The sequence below is a fragment of the Rattus rattus genome, chromosome 6, assembly GCF_011064425.1.
Source record: "Rattus rattus isolate New Zealand chromosome 6, Rrattus_CSIRO_v1, whole genome shotgun sequence".
In the NCBI taxonomy this organism is placed as follows: domain Eukaryota; kingdom Metazoa; phylum Chordata; class Mammalia; order Rodentia; family Muridae; genus Rattus; species Rattus rattus.
The window spans coordinates 65,684,920-65,702,963 of NC_046159.1; the positions used below are offsets into that span (position 1 = coordinate 65,684,920).

At 41.0% G+C, this 18,044-nt stretch overlaps 1 pseudogene; it reads left to right on the forward strand.

The window, feature by feature from the left end:
* LOC116904333 overlaps positions 1-17,817 on the forward strand; it is a 34,584-nt pseudogene extending 16,767 nt beyond the window's left edge.
* Positions 17,818-18,044: the final 227 nt, after the last annotated feature.

Here is an 18,044-nt window from a genome sequence, read left to right on the forward strand (position 1 = left end):
CTTCCCCTCCCCGTCCTCCCCTCATTACCACCCTCCCCGCAACAATCACGTTCACTGGGGGTTCAGTCTTGGCAGGACCAAGGGCTTCCCCTTCCACTGGTGCTCTTACTAGGCTATTCATTGCTACCTATGCAGTTGGAGCCCAGGATCAGTCCATGTATATAGTCTTTCGGTAGTGACTTAGTCCCTGGAAGCTCTGGTTGGTTGGGATTGTTGTTCATATGCGGTCTCGAGCCCCTTCAAGCGCTTCCAGTCCTTTCTCTGATTCCTTCAACAGGGGTCCTGTTCTCAGTTCAGTGGTTTGCTGCTGGCATTCGCCAATGTATTTGCTGTATTCTGGCTGTTTCTCTCAGGAGAGATCTACATCTGGTTCCTGTCGGCCTGCACTTCTTTGCTTCATCCATCTTATCTAGTTTGGTGGCTGCATATGTATGGGCCACACGTGGGGCAGGCTCTGAATGGGTGTTCCTTCTGCCTCTATTCTAAACTTTGCCTCCCTATTCCCTGTATTCTTGTTCCCCTTTTAAAGAAGGAGTGAAGCATTCACATTTTGGTCAACCTTCTTGAGTTTCATGTGTTCTGTGAATCTAGGGCAATTCAAGCATTTGGGCTAATATCCACTTATCAATGAGTGCATACCATGCATGTTTTTCTGTGATTAGGTTACCTCACTCATTTCCAGTTCCATCCATTTGCCTATGAATTTCATAAAGTCATTGTTTTTGATAGCTGAGTAATATTCCATTGTGTAGATGTACCACATTTTCTGTATCCATTCCTCTGTTGAAGGCATCTGGGCTCTTTGCAGCTTCTGGCTATTATAAATAAGGCTGCTTTGAACATAGTGGAGCATGTGTCTTTGTTATATGTTGGGGCATCTTTTGGGTATATGCCCAAGAGAGGTATAGCTGGGTCCTCAGGTAGTTCAATGTCCAATTTTCTGAGGAACCTCAAGATTTATTTCCAGAATGGTTGTACCAGTCTGCAATCCCACCAACAATGGAGGAGTGTTCCTCTTTTTCCACATACTCACCATCATTTGCTGTCACCTGAGTTTTTGATCTTAGCCATTCTCACTTGTGTAGGTGAAATCTCAGGGTTGTTTTGATTTGCATTTCCCTTATGACTAAAGATGTTGAACATTTATTTAGGTGTTTCTCAGCCATTCGGCATTCCTCAGCTGTGAATTCTTTGTTTAGCTCTGAACCCCATTTTTTAATAGGGTTATTTGTCTCCCTGTGGTCTAAGTTCTTGAGTTCTTTGTATATTTTGGATATAAGCCCTCTATCTGTTGTAGGATTGGTAAAGATTGCTGTTTTGCCCTAACAACAGTGTCCTTTGCCTTACAGAAGCTTTGCAGTTTTATGAGATCCCATTTGTCGATTCTTGATCTTAGAGCATAGGCCATTGGTGTTTTGTTCAGGAAATTTTCTCCAGTGCCCATGTGTTCGAGATGCTTCCTCACTTTTTCTTCTATTAGTTTGAGTGTATCTGGTTTGATGTGGAGATCCTTGATCCACTTGGACTTAAGCTTTGTACAGGGTGATAAGCATGGATCGATATGCATTCTTCTACCTACTGACCTCAGTTGAACCAGCACCATTTGCTGAAAATGCTATCTTTTTTCCATTGGGTGGTTTTGGCTCCTTTTTCAAAAATCAAGTGACCATACGTGTGGGTTCATTTCTGGGTCTTCAATTCTATTCCACTGGTCTATCTGTCTGTCTCTGTACCAATACCATGCAGTTTTATCACTATTGCTCTGTAATACTGGCAGAGTTCAGGGGATAGTGATTCCCCTGAAGTCCTTTTTATTGTTGAGGATAGTTTTAGCTATCCTGGGGTTTTTATTATTCAGATGAATTTGCAAATTATTCTGTCTAACCCTGAAGAATTGGATTGGTATTTTGATGGGGATTGCATTGAATCTGTAAATCACTTTTGGTAAAATGGTAATTTTTACTATGTTAATTCTGCCAATCCATGATCATGGGAGATCTTTCCATCTTCTGAGGTCTTCTTCAATTTCTTTCTTCAGGGGCTTGAAGTTCTTATCATACAGATCTTTTATTTGCTTGCTTAAAGTCACACCGAGGTATTTTATATTATTTGGGACTATTATGAAGGGTGTCGTTTCCCTAATTTCTTTCTCGGCTTGTTTCTCTTTTGTGCAGAGGAAGGCTACTGATTTATTTGAGTTAATTTTATACCCAGCCACTTTGCTGAAGGCGTTTATCAGGAGATACATCTTGAATGTAAATATGACAGTATTTTTCGAGATGAGTAACTAATTGGAGTTGCCATCCTGAGTTTGGGCAGCACCAGCAAAAGGTTGGACTTAGAGTGTGTCAGGAGTAAGAGGAGAGAGCTTGATGAATGCCCACATTCATCTTTTGATTTTTCTGGACCAGAGCAAAGTGAACCAGCAGCCTCATGCTCCCCCAGCCACAGCCTCTAGCAGCTGCTATCATCATGCCTCCCTGTAACCATGAACTGTGTATCAACATCCAGGAAGCAGTGTAAATCCCTCTAAGTTGATTTGGCCTTGACTGGTATTTGGTCACATGGTGAGAAAAGTGGCTGTCATGCAGGGCTAGGACATTTGCCAGTTCTTGACTGAGCATTGAGGAGTCTGTTAAAGTGCTCCACAGATTCCTGCCATTGCATACTCTTTCACAAAGAAATTGGTGAGTCATCTCAAAAACAGTTGACTCTCTGACAACCAGGGAAATGGAGCTGTAGTTCTGATGGCTTTTCCAATTTCACATGAAAACAGCAATCTCATGTGAATTCTAAGTATACACTTTTATCATAGAATCCTTTGGTTTCAATAAAGAAACCTGCTTGTCGCATCACTGGCTCATATACAAGAATGCCATCTCTACTAGTTGTCAATTCTGATTATATAACTAGGTCTCATGGCAGAATCAAGCATGAGCTCATATATTAAGAATGATTTCCAATAGAGTATGATATCATTTTATTATATTGGCAAAAATTATCATTGAAAACATGATCAGGCATAAATTAGGTAAATATGTGATTTATTCACACAAAGAATGAGGTAGAGTCACTAAAACACTCATGATAGAACATGACAAACTCTCTCCAGATGGGATACCTAGAGACTGAAATCAGAAAACGGATATCTCAATTTCAGCCAGTTTCAAACTGTTAATACACTGGTCTAAGAAGAATACAAAGGAGTTTAAGGTTTAAAATTTGATAGGGGGACCAGATAGATGGCTCTGGGATTAATAGCTGTTGCTTTTACACAGAACCTGGGTTTGTTTCCCAGCACTCACTTTGGGTAGCTCAAAGTCTGGGACTTTAGTTCTGTGATCATTCTCCCTCTCCTGGTTTATGAGGGCACCTGCACATACACAGAAACATCCATCTATATACACATGCGCACACACGTACACATGCATGTGCACATATACACCCATGTGCACATACACAGACTCATACATACATGTGCACACATACCCAAACATACACATTCACACATGCACATGTGCGTGCATACACACCACATCATAGCATAAATATTTGGCTGAGACAGTTAATCCCATACCAACTTTGTCAAACAGACACAAGTGCCTAAGCAGCTTTACCGGATAGCTTTATAGAATTGTAAAACGTGGATGGTTCACTTTAAGTTAAAGACTGTGGAAGCTAAGCTCAGATTCTCTCAGGAGCTCAGTTCCTCTTGTTATCCTGTTCTTTGTTGTCTGTATTTCCTAAATAGCAACTGTATACACAAAATCCTAGAAATATGATAAACAAACTTATATCCTCACATCATAACAACATAAACAAGAAGATTAAATGACTTGTTTGGGTGCGGTTTATCCTTATTCTTTGCCTTGATTAGAACAGTTTAGTGACTGCAGTCTCCCCCCTCCCCTTTTCTCACTCCTATGCCATCTGGGTAGGCATACCCAATTAGCACATGTTGAAAGCTAGCAACACCTTTTCCAGCGTTTTTAAAATTCTGGCAAGCTATAAAAGTTACTGTGTCACAGAAAAGCTCACTTGGTACATTAAGGAGGATTTGCAGCATGGATTTGTCATATGGAATGATCATTCTCCAAGTGTGCTGAGAACACAGCACAATCAGATCTGGAAGGACCAGTTGAAGTAAATGTTATTGCAGGAGTGCCAGGACTGATGAACTCCATCTCTTTCAAGGAGTCCTTCTTCCTCCATGCTACTCAAAAAGGAAGAAAGAGTGAAAATGAAATGAAAGAGTACAGTGCTGAAAACCTGGCCTTGGTCTCAGATGCTCCTCTTAGTGACACCGAGTCAGTTCTCAAAGGAATTCTTGGGAGAATGAAGTCTCCAGTATTATTTATTCTATAGGCTTTTATGCAAGTCTCTGGTTCCCATGCCATTCTTCTTGTGCTGTTACCAGAGCTCAGAAATAATTGCTTTTCTCACTGAATATTATAAGCATATATAATAGCACAAATTATATATAATAAATGCTATTGCATCGGTTATATAATATATATACAATCTCCAAACAAAATAACAAAATGTATTTTCCAAATATCTTTGCACTTCAGGTTCTAGATACAGTTTATATCCGTGTATTTTAGATGCATTGACTGAGCAGTGTATCTGCAGTCAGGCTAAGTAGGAGGAAAGCTATCCTGCTGTTTCATGCCAGCAGCTTTAGCAATGCTAACCACCATGACAGCTACCTGTTCTCACACTGAAAGTCAAGCCTTTGGGTCAACGGTACCCTGTCTTCAATAATTTAGGCCATAGCAGAAATAGTTTTTCTTCGTTAGTCCAGCTCTATGTAATTCATACATGGGCTTCATCTATTCAGTTCAGCCCATCAACCTTGAGACTGATTTGTATGAACCTGTCATTGACAAAATAAAACTTCCGTTTAGAGCTGGTGCATTCCTGAGGACTTAAATTCAAGGAGACACAGCAGAAGGAGAGAAACAACTCCCAAAAGATGGTCTCCGACCCCCAGTCAGACACCATGACACACACATATTCACACTCACATAAGCACAGTGACAGATACAATGCTTAAAATAAACCTTTTCATGTTTAAAAGAATGCGTTTTCATCTTTAACTAGGTTCCTGCTCACACAGGCATTTTGCAGTGCAATGTGATTGAGATGCCCTTGATATCAAATTATACTTATGAAATGATTTAGGCTGGGCCTCACATTCTCCCTTATCTCTTTCATACATGTATAGGGATGGGAACATAAAGAATTACAAATATCTCAGTTGCTTAAGAAAGTAGTTTATCGTAAAATGCTTTGATACTTGGATAGATTCTTCTGAACTATTTTTCATTTTCTGCTGTTGTAAAAAAAAAAAGCTGTATTAAAGGCACATACACGCTCTTTTCATGGGCTTGAGTTCGTAGGCGCAGAGGGCCTAGCAAAGTCACCGTGCAGGTAGCCAGAAGCTGGGTTTGTCTCAAAAATCTATGTGACCTCACGGCGACCCTTCGCGAAATCGTGTCTGGACCAGGAGCTAAAGTTGATTGGAGAGTATGGACTATGGAACAAATGTGAGGTGTGGAAGGTCAAATTTACCCTGGCTCAGATGCGTAAGGCTGCTCGGGAACTGTTGACACTGGACGAGAAGGATCCTCAGCGTCTGTTTGAAGGCAACGCTCTACCGAGGTGACTTGTTAGCATTGGGGTGCTGGATGAGGGCAAGATGAAGCTGGATTACATCCTGGGCATGAAGATTGAGGAATTCTTGGCCAAACAGCTGGAGACCTAGGCCTTTAAGCTGGATCTGGCCAAATCAACTAGCCATGCCCGTGTGCTCATCCACCAACATCACATCAGGGTCCGCAAGCAGGTGGTGAACATACCATCCTCCATTGTTTGTCTGGACTCCGAGATGCACATTGACTTCTACCTCCGTTCTCCTTATGGTGATGGCTGTCCAGGCCAGGTGAAGAGGAAAAATGTCAAGAAAGGCCAGGGTGGTGCTGGAGCTGGTGGTAGGAGGAAGAGGATTAATTAATATCTTGCTGCACTGGAGGATTGTCCTAGTTTTCAAGTTGACAAATAAACACAGAATTGATACTTAGGGGGAAAAAGATATCTACACTTTCATTACATACATGTTTTTACCACGAGAATAGCATTCCAGTCATGTAAACCAGAACTCGTGCTATCCTGTGGTCTGGGCACAACATCCCCTCATTGGTTGTAGTTCCCCCAGCTGGGTGACCTGGGTGATGGGACAACCAACCCTGCTCTATGTAATATTGAGAGTTTAATAGGACCATGTGCTCAATCGTGGTAGGCATCTTGGATGACCAATAAATCATTCTGTCAGCTCTGTTGCTATCATTTTCTCCCTAGATTTTACTATTTCATACATACATATTGTAATGTCTTTGAGAGATTATCTCTGACAAAAAATGCTTAGAAAAACATAGCCCAGAGTGCAGATACCTTATGAAACATTTTCACTGAGACTGACTCCCGATCCCGCACATATGTAGCAGATGTGCAGTTTGGTCTTCATGCAGGTCCCCAAACAACTGGATTGGGGGCTGTTAGTGAATGTGTTGCCTTTCTCCTAATGGGGCAGCCTCAGTAAGAGAGGATGTACGTAGTCCTGCCATTATTAATTTGCAGGTTGGGGTAGGGAGGTAATACTTCTGGGGGCCCCTCCTTCTCAAAGGAGAAGCGAGGGAGGAATGGGAAAAGGAGATGTGAGAGGATGCACTGGGAATAGAAGGGGGTTTGTTATTGGGAAGTAGGGTGGCCCCATCTGAATACTTCTCTTATATTGGTGTCAAGATAATTTTATCTCCTCACTGAGAAAAAAAAACCCACAGCATTTGTCACAGTAGATTTCTTCTGCAGCCCCTACACTCTCCTCCCTGTTATGAATTCCTAAGTACTTTGCAGCTATGTTTGGGGCTTGTCTGTGGCACCAGGGTCTATGTTCCATGGCTGTATCAAACCAATCTGACTTGATATCCGTGGAACTTTAGAATGAGACAGTTTCGTTAAGAACTTTGTTCTTCAATAGTTTAAAGTGCTTATTTGTACTTATATATTCAGGTGCCTGAGGACTCCAGAAAAGGCTGTTGGACCCTTGGAGCTGGACGATATGTAGACAGTTTGCTAACTTGCCTAACATCAGTGTTAAGGATAGACCATCAGTCCTCCGCATGATCGGCTGAAGTTCTTAACTGCTGAGCCTTCTGTACCGGCCCAATAAGTAGATATTTTATGTAGTTCCACAGTGATTTCACAAGCCCTTATTTCATTCTTGGTATGCATTTAATTTTAGTTTTGGATGCACTCCTTAAATAAAAATGTGTTTTATAAATAGATAAATTTTTTAGTCAGAGTGTTTTTTTTATCAGAATTAAAAATCTATCCAGTGTGACAAAACCTAGCTATTTTTGAAAACATGCTTAGTCACAGAACTTTTGATTGGCTGTTGTTGAAATGTCAGTCGTAGAATTATCACCTTGTCAAATGCAACCTAAGGCTATGTAATGATGAGTGGAATCAGCTTCCTCTGGGACACAGATCACTTGGTTCCACTCAGGCTTTTAAATAGCCAACCCATCTTATACTCCTACTAAACTCTAGTATAAAAACAAATGAAAGACACACTAATGGAATAGAGATGTTCTCGTGTTCTTCTTTAAAGACAAATAGTATCATGGGCTAGAAGACGACTTAGTGTGTAAAGATTCTAACGACCGAGTCTAATGACAAGACTTGGATCCCAAGGAACAATATGATACAAGGAGAGAATGGAGTCCCACAGGTTGTCCCAGACTTCAGCATGCACATTCACACACATATATACATGTATGAGTGCATGTACTTCTAAAGTAGTGATTATTCAGTATTTTAAAGCAAAAATATTTCCCACAGTTTTCTTCATTATCTTATAACATTATTCATTAATATTCACTAATTGTTAATGCAGCACCACAGCTGTGAGATGTATATTCTCTATTGCTTTAAAAGGCATGCACACACAGCAACTGCTATGTAAGGAATGGGTTTCAGTGCTCTGTCAGAATCAGCCAGTTGTTGGCTAAAATAACAATCTCCCAACTCCACTAGCGATGGAAATCCCAAGCATGACAACAAGGCAATTGTTCTTCTTCCGAGTATCTTTTTTCTGACACTTCATCTGAATACTTATGTAATGTGGGTCCTGTTCAAAAGATTCGGTGCTGTAAATGAAGAAAGCCAAAAACCCGAGTTCCCAACTGAATGAAACGTGTTCGTTCCACCCACATCAAAGAGGTGTCAAAAAAGACTGTCAGTTTCATAATTATGTCTCATGAGCAGATGGATGGTAAGGCATTCTGTGACATTTGAGGAGAAAATAATTTTAAAACCCTAAAAATACTAATAAAGGAACTTCTAAATAAAGCACATGCTCCAACACACAAGGAAAACTATTGAAAGTAGGAATGGGCTTCTCAAAGTGAATAGAGCCCCGTTTGTCAGCTCAAACTTTTCTATGTTTACATTACACATGTCATCAGGTTTTACAGCAGGTCACAATAAAAGACAACCCTGAAGAAGGTTCTGGAATATCTCCATAAGTTTAGGGTTGAATTTATATAATATGAATCTACAGTTTGCCCCAGCTTTTGAATCAAAGGTAGAAAGTAACAGATACAGGGAGCAAGGTAAAAATTACAATAGGTAGGATGTGTGTGTGTGTGTGAGGGGTTGTGTGTGTGTGTGTGTGTATACATATAAATATGTATGTGTCTGTGTGTGTATGTATGTATGTGTGTGCAAGCATGTGTTTGTATGTATGTATGAGAGCATATGTGCCTGTGTTTGTATATGTGTGTGTACTCATGAGAGCACATGTGCCTGTGTGTATATGTGTGTTTGTACCTGAGCATGTGTCTGTTGTCTGTCGAATTCTCAACTTTTACTCCCCTTATTTAAAAAAGAGCATGCAAGGCAGAATACTGGGATGAAATTCTCAGATCAAATTCTTTTCATAACCTGAGGGGAACCTGGTTCTCTGAAGTTCCAGTGCATTGATAGATGCTAAAGATTTCCATTTCCAGAACCCAACACACTTTCACAGCATTGTATTTTCCTGACAATGCTTTTTGGGATCTGCTGGGCAGATAAACACCATGGCTTTAGGTGCAAATGCTGTACCTAGAGAAGCTGAAAAAGAATACTGACAGGTTATTTGCTCTTTATATCTTTTGTGTCTGGCTCAGAAAATTGAGGGAGAGAAAAGTCAAGAGAGAAGAAGAAAGGAAAAAGAGAGATTTAAGGCTTTAAACATTAATACCCAATATTGGTTAATTCTTATAGGAGGGCTAAGGCTTCTAGGACTACTCTGCTAAGGATATATTCCCTGAACTTTGTACATCATATCTTTTTGCCTTTTTCATATGTATATGGTGTAAATATGTATGTGTGAATGCTTTCTGTGTTTGGGTGCGCATATGTGCACATGTGCATACTGAGGCCGGAAGTTGAAATCATTCTGAACTGCTCTTCCACCTTATTCACTCAACTAGAATCTTTCCCTGAAATCCAGAGCTTTTCAACTTAGGTAAGCTTTGCGAGCCTGGATCCTGTGAGGATCCCCCGTCTCTACCACTGAGATCGTCTAGCATTTCTATGAATTTATGAGAATTTGAACTCCTGTTTTAATGTTTGCAATTTGTCAACTTAAGTATTATCCTGAAATTATTCTCAAGTTGTTAAGCAGGAGGCCAGTTCAGTTCACCCGTCAGGTCTGAGACCATGGAGATACAAATACAGGGCAGAGTGTCCCTTGTCTGCATGTTCACTAACCACTATTCAAGGATACCTGTGCAACCCAGTTCTCAATAATATTTCTTCTCAATGATCATTCAATGTTCCACAATCCTTCAAAATGTTCTGCTATAGAAACTGGAGGTATGTTTCTTAATATTACTGGAAACCATATTTGGACTTGAGGGAGAATACCAGAGAAAATCAAACTCTGATCACAGTAAGATACTTTTCAGTATGGCTAAGATCAAAACCTCTGGAGACAGCAGATGCTGGCGAGGATGTGGAGAAAGAGGAATTCTTCTCCATTGGTAGTGGGATTGCAGACTGGTACAACAATTCTGGAAATTAGTCTGGAGCTTCCTCAGAAAATTGGACATTGCACTACCTAAGGACCCAGCTATACATCTTCTTGGAATACACCTAAAAGATGCTCCAAAATACAACAAAGACACATGCTCCACTATGTTCATAGCAGTCATATTTCTAATAGCCAGAAGCTGGAAAGACCCCAGATAGTGAATACACGATGGAGTACTACTCAGCTATCAAAAACAATGACTTCATGAAATTCATAGGCAAAAGGAATGAACTAGAAAGTATCATCCTGAGTGAGGTAACCCAATCACAGAAAAACACACATGGTATGCACTCACTGATAAGTGGATATTACTCCAAATGCTAGAATTACCCTAGATTCACAGAACACATGAAACTGAAGAAGGATGACCAATATGCGGATGCTTCAATCCTTCTTTAAAAGGCAGAACAAGAATACCCATAGGAGGGGATAGGGAGGCAAAGTTTAGAAAAGAGACTGAAGGAACGGCCATTCAGAGCCTGCCACACATGTGGCCCATACATATACAGAAACCAAACTAGATAAGATGGATGAAGCTAAGAAGTGCAGGCTGACAGGAACAGGATGTAGTTCTCTCCTGAGAGTCACAGCCAGAATACAGCAATTACATAGGCGAATGCCAGCAGCAAAGCACTGAACTGAGAACAGGACCCCCGTTGAAGGAATCAGAGAAAGAACTGGAAGAGCTTCAAGGTGCTCGGGACCCCATATGAACAACAATGCCAAGCAACCAGAGCTTTCAGGGACTAAGCCACTACCCAAAGACTATACATGGACTGACCCTGGGCTCCAACCTCATAGGTAGCAATGAATAGCTTAGTTGGGGCAGCAGTGGAATGGGAAGCCCTTGGTCCTGCCAAGGCTGGACCCCCAGTGAATGGGATTGTTTGGGGGAGGGCAGTAATGGGGGGTGAATGGGGAGGGGAACACCCATATAGAAGTTGAGGGGGAGGGGTTAGGAGGATGTTGGCCTGGAAACCGGGAACGAGAATATTTGAAATGTAAATAAGAAATACCCAATTTGAGCCCGTTGCAGTAAGACATCAAGCACTGCAAGGCACTGGTCATAGCAAGACATTGGTCATCCTTGAAGATGGTACCGACTGGAATTGCCTTGTAGGTGAACTTCCCAAGGTTTTGTCTCCTGTGGGTCAGACATTCAGTTTTGATGGCCCCATCTGCCACTTGTGCTTCCTATGCACCTTAAGAGCTGAGGGAGGAATGCACAGGGGAAAGGGGCAGTTTGTCCTTTAACCTTTCCTAATCATTTGGAGAAAATGTCATTCATGAGTTTTCCTCTAATATGAATCTTTTGCTATTATTGCTGAAATAATATTAATAATTTACTTGGTAAGTGTTTTCATGACTTGCTTAGTTAAGATGAAGTTATGATTGATAGGAACCAATGAAGTTGTTTTTTCAAGTAACAGGTGTGTATATATCACAAGGCACTGATGTGCATACTTAGCAGGAAGATTCTATAAAAGAGACCGGGTCTGTATTGAACAAGAATGAAGGCAATGTCATGTTCCCCACCATAGACAGCACCTGCTGTTGAAGTTGCAAAGAGTACAGATCCTCAACTGCCCTCTTAATCCTATAGATTTCTCTGACTCTGTGTTAAGCTGCTTAACCTAGGTGGATATTGTACCCTTCCTGTCAGAAACAGATAATTGACAGAAAACTGACATGAAGTATAAGATGGACATATTTATTTTTGTATCAAGATCTTTCCATTGAACCATCTGACTTCCATCGCTACTTCTTCCTCCAGTACAAGATTCATCCTTCTAAGTCTCTTCCTGTTCTGTCTTGCTTCTCTGACTTCCTTTCTCCTAGACGCACTTCCTTAGTTAATTAATTCTGCAAAAATCCCCATTCATTCCTCTTTCAAGAAGTCCTAAGCAAATGTAACATTGTGGGAACAAGTATGCAAAATCGGGCCACCATAAAGGCTGAATTCAAAGGGAGATAGAAAACAGGACATTTCCCCCAATGCCTCTTAATCAATATATCCTGCCATAATACAGACCTGGATCTTGTATCTTAATAAAATTTGACAATAAATGGTTGAACTATTTACAAATTTACAATGACTATTGTAAGCATTGATTGCTTCTTATAAAGTTCAAAGGCGGTCAGTGCAATCAAGAGATATGAAGAGCAAGAAATATTCACTACTTGTGAATGAGAAGAGACTGAAGGATAATTCACGAACATTGCATCTTCAAGAAAAAATCTAGAACTTCTTATTAAGGAAATTCACATAAATATCCACATGGAACATTCTTGAACATGTTCAGTTATAAGCCATCCTTCTTCATATAGTGCTTGAAAATTTTGGGGTAGGAATGTCTCTTGACATAGAATTTAGTCTTAATTTTACAGTGTTCACTCTAAGTCACCTAAAAGAGGTGAATTAAACTAAATTAAGATCAATGGATATTCTGTAAGTAGAGAACATGTTTTATTTTTATTTTATGTGTATGCATGCTTAGTTTGCATACATGAATGTGCATTGTGTGTGTGACTGGTTCCTGAGGAGCCAGAAGAAGGTGGAAGATCTCTTGGACCTGGAGTTCAGGATGATTATGAGGTACCATTTTGGTGTTGGAAACTGAGCCTAGGCCCTTCATAGGAACAGCAAGTTCTCTTAACAACTATATCATCTCTCCATCCTACAAAACATTTACTTTATTATGCTTAACTGTGTGTATATGGGTGTGTCTGTGTGGGGGTTTATGCTCATGTTAAGTGCACATACTCATGGATTTCACCTGACTTGGGAGGGTGCTAGGAATCAAATGCAGGTCCTCTAAAAGAACCACAGATACTCTTAATCCCTGGCCATCTCTATGGAAAAAAATAATTTTCTAATGTATGTCACTATAATTTTGGTCCTAAGTGGTCTAAAAGGCTGTCTTTCAGTTTCTAGCTTTCTATTACAGCTCATATGCTTCCTTCATTTTGTTTACAGACTATTTTAGAAGACCTCATGGGAGTTCTACTTCTCTTTGGCAGATTGTAAATGTCATGAGACTTTCTCACATCATGTATTGAATTTTAACCTAGATTCCACTTTGATTTTAGGACGGTGACTGCCACATTGATTTTGCTTGTTCTGTGCTGTGCTGAGCTATTGTGAAGTCTTTCGTTTGTTGATTTTTAACTCTTCTAAAATTTAACTATTTAAAATGATGGTATACCTTGGAGCTGTTCCTTTGCGTTTCCCCCTTTATCAGTAACTAAGATTTGTAGACAAAAATCAAGAACACTGAACGACGAGAATGAGCCAGGCACAAAGAAAGCGAGGAGAAGCAGCTGTGAAAGGACGGTGGTGGAGCTGTACTCTGGGTGCCTGAAGGTGGCAGAGGCAGTCATGGCAACTCTAGCCACTTGGAAAAACATTTCAGAGTTGTTTAGAAAGTTTAGGGACTAAGACCCACAGAGCAAAATAAGTCTTCGAAAAATGGGTGATATGAAAAAAAAAAAAAGAAAGGAAATGGCAAACACTAAGCTACAGATTTATAACAGAAACTTATCAACATTACTCTTTCCCTTAATAGCAAAACTCTAAACATGAAAATAAACATTGTTAATAGAAAATATCAATTCAGTTCAACATAATATTATAGCGCATGAGAGAATAATAAAAGCAGAAAAACGCGAAGGAATAAACTGTTCCTTCATCACACAAAGAAGCTCATAGATTTGTATGATTAGGTTTTATTGATTAGTACTTGCATGCCTGCATGCATGCTTCTGTGCATTGTGGCGAATCAATGGTGTGAAAGCAGATGCCTGAGGAAGCCAAGAAAGTTGTCAGATCATCTGGACATGGAGTTAAGAGATTGCTGTGAGCTGCTAGCTATGGATACTGAGAAGAAAACTGAGGTCCTCTGAAATAGAAAGTCTTCTGTAATCCATGAGCCATTTCTCATTCAGCCCTCGTGGATGAATTATGAGAAAATTAAAAGTCAAGAAATAACTGAAGCATTGCATTATTTGTGAATTTAAACATGTATGCCCCAGTGAAGGAAAATGTTATCACTGCTCTAAATCATGACCTTCAAATGATGCATCCCTTGGGTGAAAGAGCAGATCCCTTGTGCCAAACTTCTTTGCCTCTTTGACACTGGGGTGGAAGCTATCTCAAAGGGCCAAAAGCACCTTGGGACCTTTCCTTTAAGCATTTACTCTATTCATTGTGGCTACGCTCCTCTGTTGTTGTTGTTGTTGTTCTTCTTCTTCTTCTATTATTATTATTATTATTATTATTATTATTATTATTATTATTATATCTTTATACAGTCAAGTTGTTATCCTCCTCGCCCTCCCAGTTCACCCTCTGACTGTTCCTCAACCCATTCCTCCTCCCCATTTCCAAGAAGATGTGCCCACCCCCCACTCCCAACACAAGAAACCTCCCCACTCCCTGGGGCTTCAAGTTTCTCAAGGGTTAGGTGATCCTTCTCTCTCTGGGGCCAAATCAGGCAGTCCTCTGCTGCATATGTGTCAGAGGGCCTCATGTCAGCTGGTGCATGCTGCCTGGTTGGTGGCTCAGTGTCTGAGAGATAGATCTCCAGGGTCCAAGCTAGATGAGACTGTTGGTCTTTTTCTGGGGTCGCCATCCTCCTCAGCTTGTTCCAGCTTTCCCCAGGGGTCTTTGGCTTCTGTCCATTGGTTGGTTTTAAGTATCTGCATCTGACTCTTCCAACTCTTTTTTGGGCCTCTCAGAGGGAAGCCATGCTAAGCTCCTGTCAGGAAGCACACCATAGCATCAGTAATAGTGTCAGGCCTTGGAGCCTCCTCTTAAACTGGATCCCAGTTTGGGTCTGTCATTGGACCTCCTTTCCCTCAGCCCCTTCTCAAGTTTTTCTCTGCAGTTATTTTAGTCAGGAACAATTCTGGGTCAGAGTTCTGACTGTGAGATGGTAACGCCATCCCTCCACTTGATGCCCTGTCTTTCTACTATAGGTGGACTCTACCTGTCCCTGTGCTGTAGGACATTTCATCTAAGGTCCCCTCCTTTTGGATCTGAGCGTCTCTCACCTCCCACGTCACTGTTACATCCTACAATGTCTTCCTCCCTCCTGCGGTTGCCTGTTTCTATTCTTTCTGCTGGCCCTCGGGGCTTCAGCACTGTTCCCCCCAATACCTGATCATGTTCCCCCTTTTCCCTCCCCATGCCCTCTCTACACCTAGGTCCCTCCTTCCTCTGCCCCCTGTGACTGCATTCTTCTCCCTCCTAAGTGGGATTGAGGCACTTGGATCCTTTGGCTTTTTAACCTTCTTGAGTTCTTCATACTGTATCCTGGGTATTCTGTACATTTGTGGCTAATAGTCACTTATTAGTGAGAGCACATACTGTGCTTTTGGGTCTGAGTTTCCTCATTCACAATGATATTCTCTAATTCCATCCATTTACCTGCAAAACTTGGGATGTCCTTGTTCTTGATAGCTGAGTGGTATTCCATTGTTTTAATGAAACGCATTTTCTGTATCCATTCTTCTGTTGTGGGACATCTGGGTTGTTTCCTACTCTGGCTATCATAAATATGGCTACTATGAACATAGTGGAACATGTACCACTGTGTGACAAATTTTTGAGGACCCTCCAGATTGATTTCCAGAGCGGTTGTACAAGTTGGTAGTCCCACCAGCAATGGAGGAGTGTTCCTCTTTCTCTACATCCTCACCAACATGTGCTGTCACTCGAGTTTTTGATCTTAGTCATTCTGATTGGTGTGATGTGGAATCTCAGAGTTGCTATGATTTGCGTTTCCCTGATGACTAAGGATTTTGAACATTTCTTTAGGTGCTTTTCAGACATTTGAGATTCCTCTGTTGTGAATTCTCTGTTTAGTTCTATACCCCATTGTTTTGATTGAGTTGTTTCCTCCTTTGTAGGTTAGCTTCTCCTGTTCTTTATTTTGGATATTAGCTATATTTTGGATATTAGCTCTCTATCAGATGTGGAGTTAGTGAAGTTTTTTTTTCCCAATCTGTAGGCCGATTTGTTCTATTAAGTATGTACAGAAACTTTACAGTTTCATGAGGTCCCATAAATAAATTCTTTAATCTTAGAGCCTGAGCCATTGGAGTTCCGTTTAGGACCCCCCTCCCCCAAGGCTCTTTCTCACTTTCTCTTCTATTAGATTTAGGGTGTCTGGTTTTATTCTGAGGTCCTTGATCCACTTGGACTTGAGCTTTGTGCAAGGTGAGAAATATGGATCTATTTTAATTTTTCTGCATACAAACTGCCAGTTAGACCAGCACCGTTTATTGAAGTTGCTTTCTTTTTTCTGTGTATACTTTGGTTTCTTTATCAAAGATCAAGTGTCTGTAAGTGTGTGGTTTTCTATACACCATGACACTTCTCCTGGTTCTAAGTCCCCATGCCTGTGATGGAAGTCATCCAGGGGAATGCTTACCATGAGCAACCCTTCTACCCACAGTGCCTGTTTCTCTCGTTTCATGTGAAGTCAATACACAAATTCTCTCTGGTGGATTTGACAAGGTTATGATGGCTTTTTGAGTCTTATGTTTGTTCTGATTTCTCTTCAGCTGTACTCCATTTCACAAACATTCTTTGTATTTGGTATAAAAGATAAAATTAACTAATGAAGGCTGTGAAGGTAGATATAAAAACACTTGAACCTCAAGCCTAAAACTCTGAATTTGATTCCTGAAACTGATAACCATGGAAAAGGTGAAAGAAGAGGGCTGATTCCACAATCGCCATCTGTCCTCCTGTTCTATGTCTCTGCCTCTTTGTCTCTCTCTGTGCCGCTATGTCTCTGTCTCTCTGTCATTTTCGCTGTCTCTCTCTATCCCCCTTTCTCCTCTCTGTTCTCTCCTTTCAGTCATTTCTCAAATACTAATGATAAAGTTTTTTTTAAAAAGACTAATGATAACATTAATGTTTACCCTCTATTTTTTGTTGTTTTTTTGTGCTTTATTTTTGTTGCAGTTAATAGGATGGAAATCTGCTCCTAACACCGTGGCTTCCCCAACACTGTGGGCTGCAGGTCAAACAGAAAGCCAAAATAAACCCTTTATTCATTGGAGTTTTCTTGTGAGGCTATTTTATCTTAACAAGAGAAAAGCAGCTACCACAAAGGGACTGAGGCAGTAGTTAGCCCTGCACTCTGACAGGATCTGCAAGATTGTGGGTATTGACCAGTAAAGGGTACTCAATTGAGAAACGGGAGCATTTTAAATTTTACACGAATGGTATTTTACCATGCCTTTCTACCCTTCCTTCTGTTAGGCATGCTTTGGGGGTTATGATGTCAGTCATTGTCCTGATATACTGTCTGCCTCCAAGCAGGCCTCTCCTCCCCTACTCGGTGCAGTGGGTTCCATACACATTGATCAGCTGACTCCGAAATCCACTCTTAGGCTTCAGCTGCTGCGATTTCATTCCCGCACAGTCTCCATTCGGTCTGCAGATTGGAAGGAGTGTCTCCCCAATTTCACAGGCCCCTCCGGATGATTACCCTTCTCCCATCCCTCCCACTGAAGCTCTGGGGAAATCTGAAGGACACACGTGCTTTCGGACTCTCCTTGATTATGCTGTGTCTCTGCTGCATGTGTTGAACGCCGGCAGATGTGCTCATTCTGCTGCCTGCTTATTTTTCTTCAAGTGGGTTGAGCAGCAGATGTTCCAGTAAGTGCTTTCTCCTTCGTCCCTTTACAACTCGGCTACAAAATAAGAGCGGTGCACCTGCTAGCGCCCTTCAGCTTTTCAACGAGAACATTATTCACGATTCCCTTTCCACCTCAGTGGAAATGGCTCCCTTTCCCCATGAGCATAGATTTAATTTTTTTTAGAACTGTTTATCCTTTTATATTGTTTACATTGACTTTTCCCCGGCTCCCAAGTGCCTTTCTCTAGAGC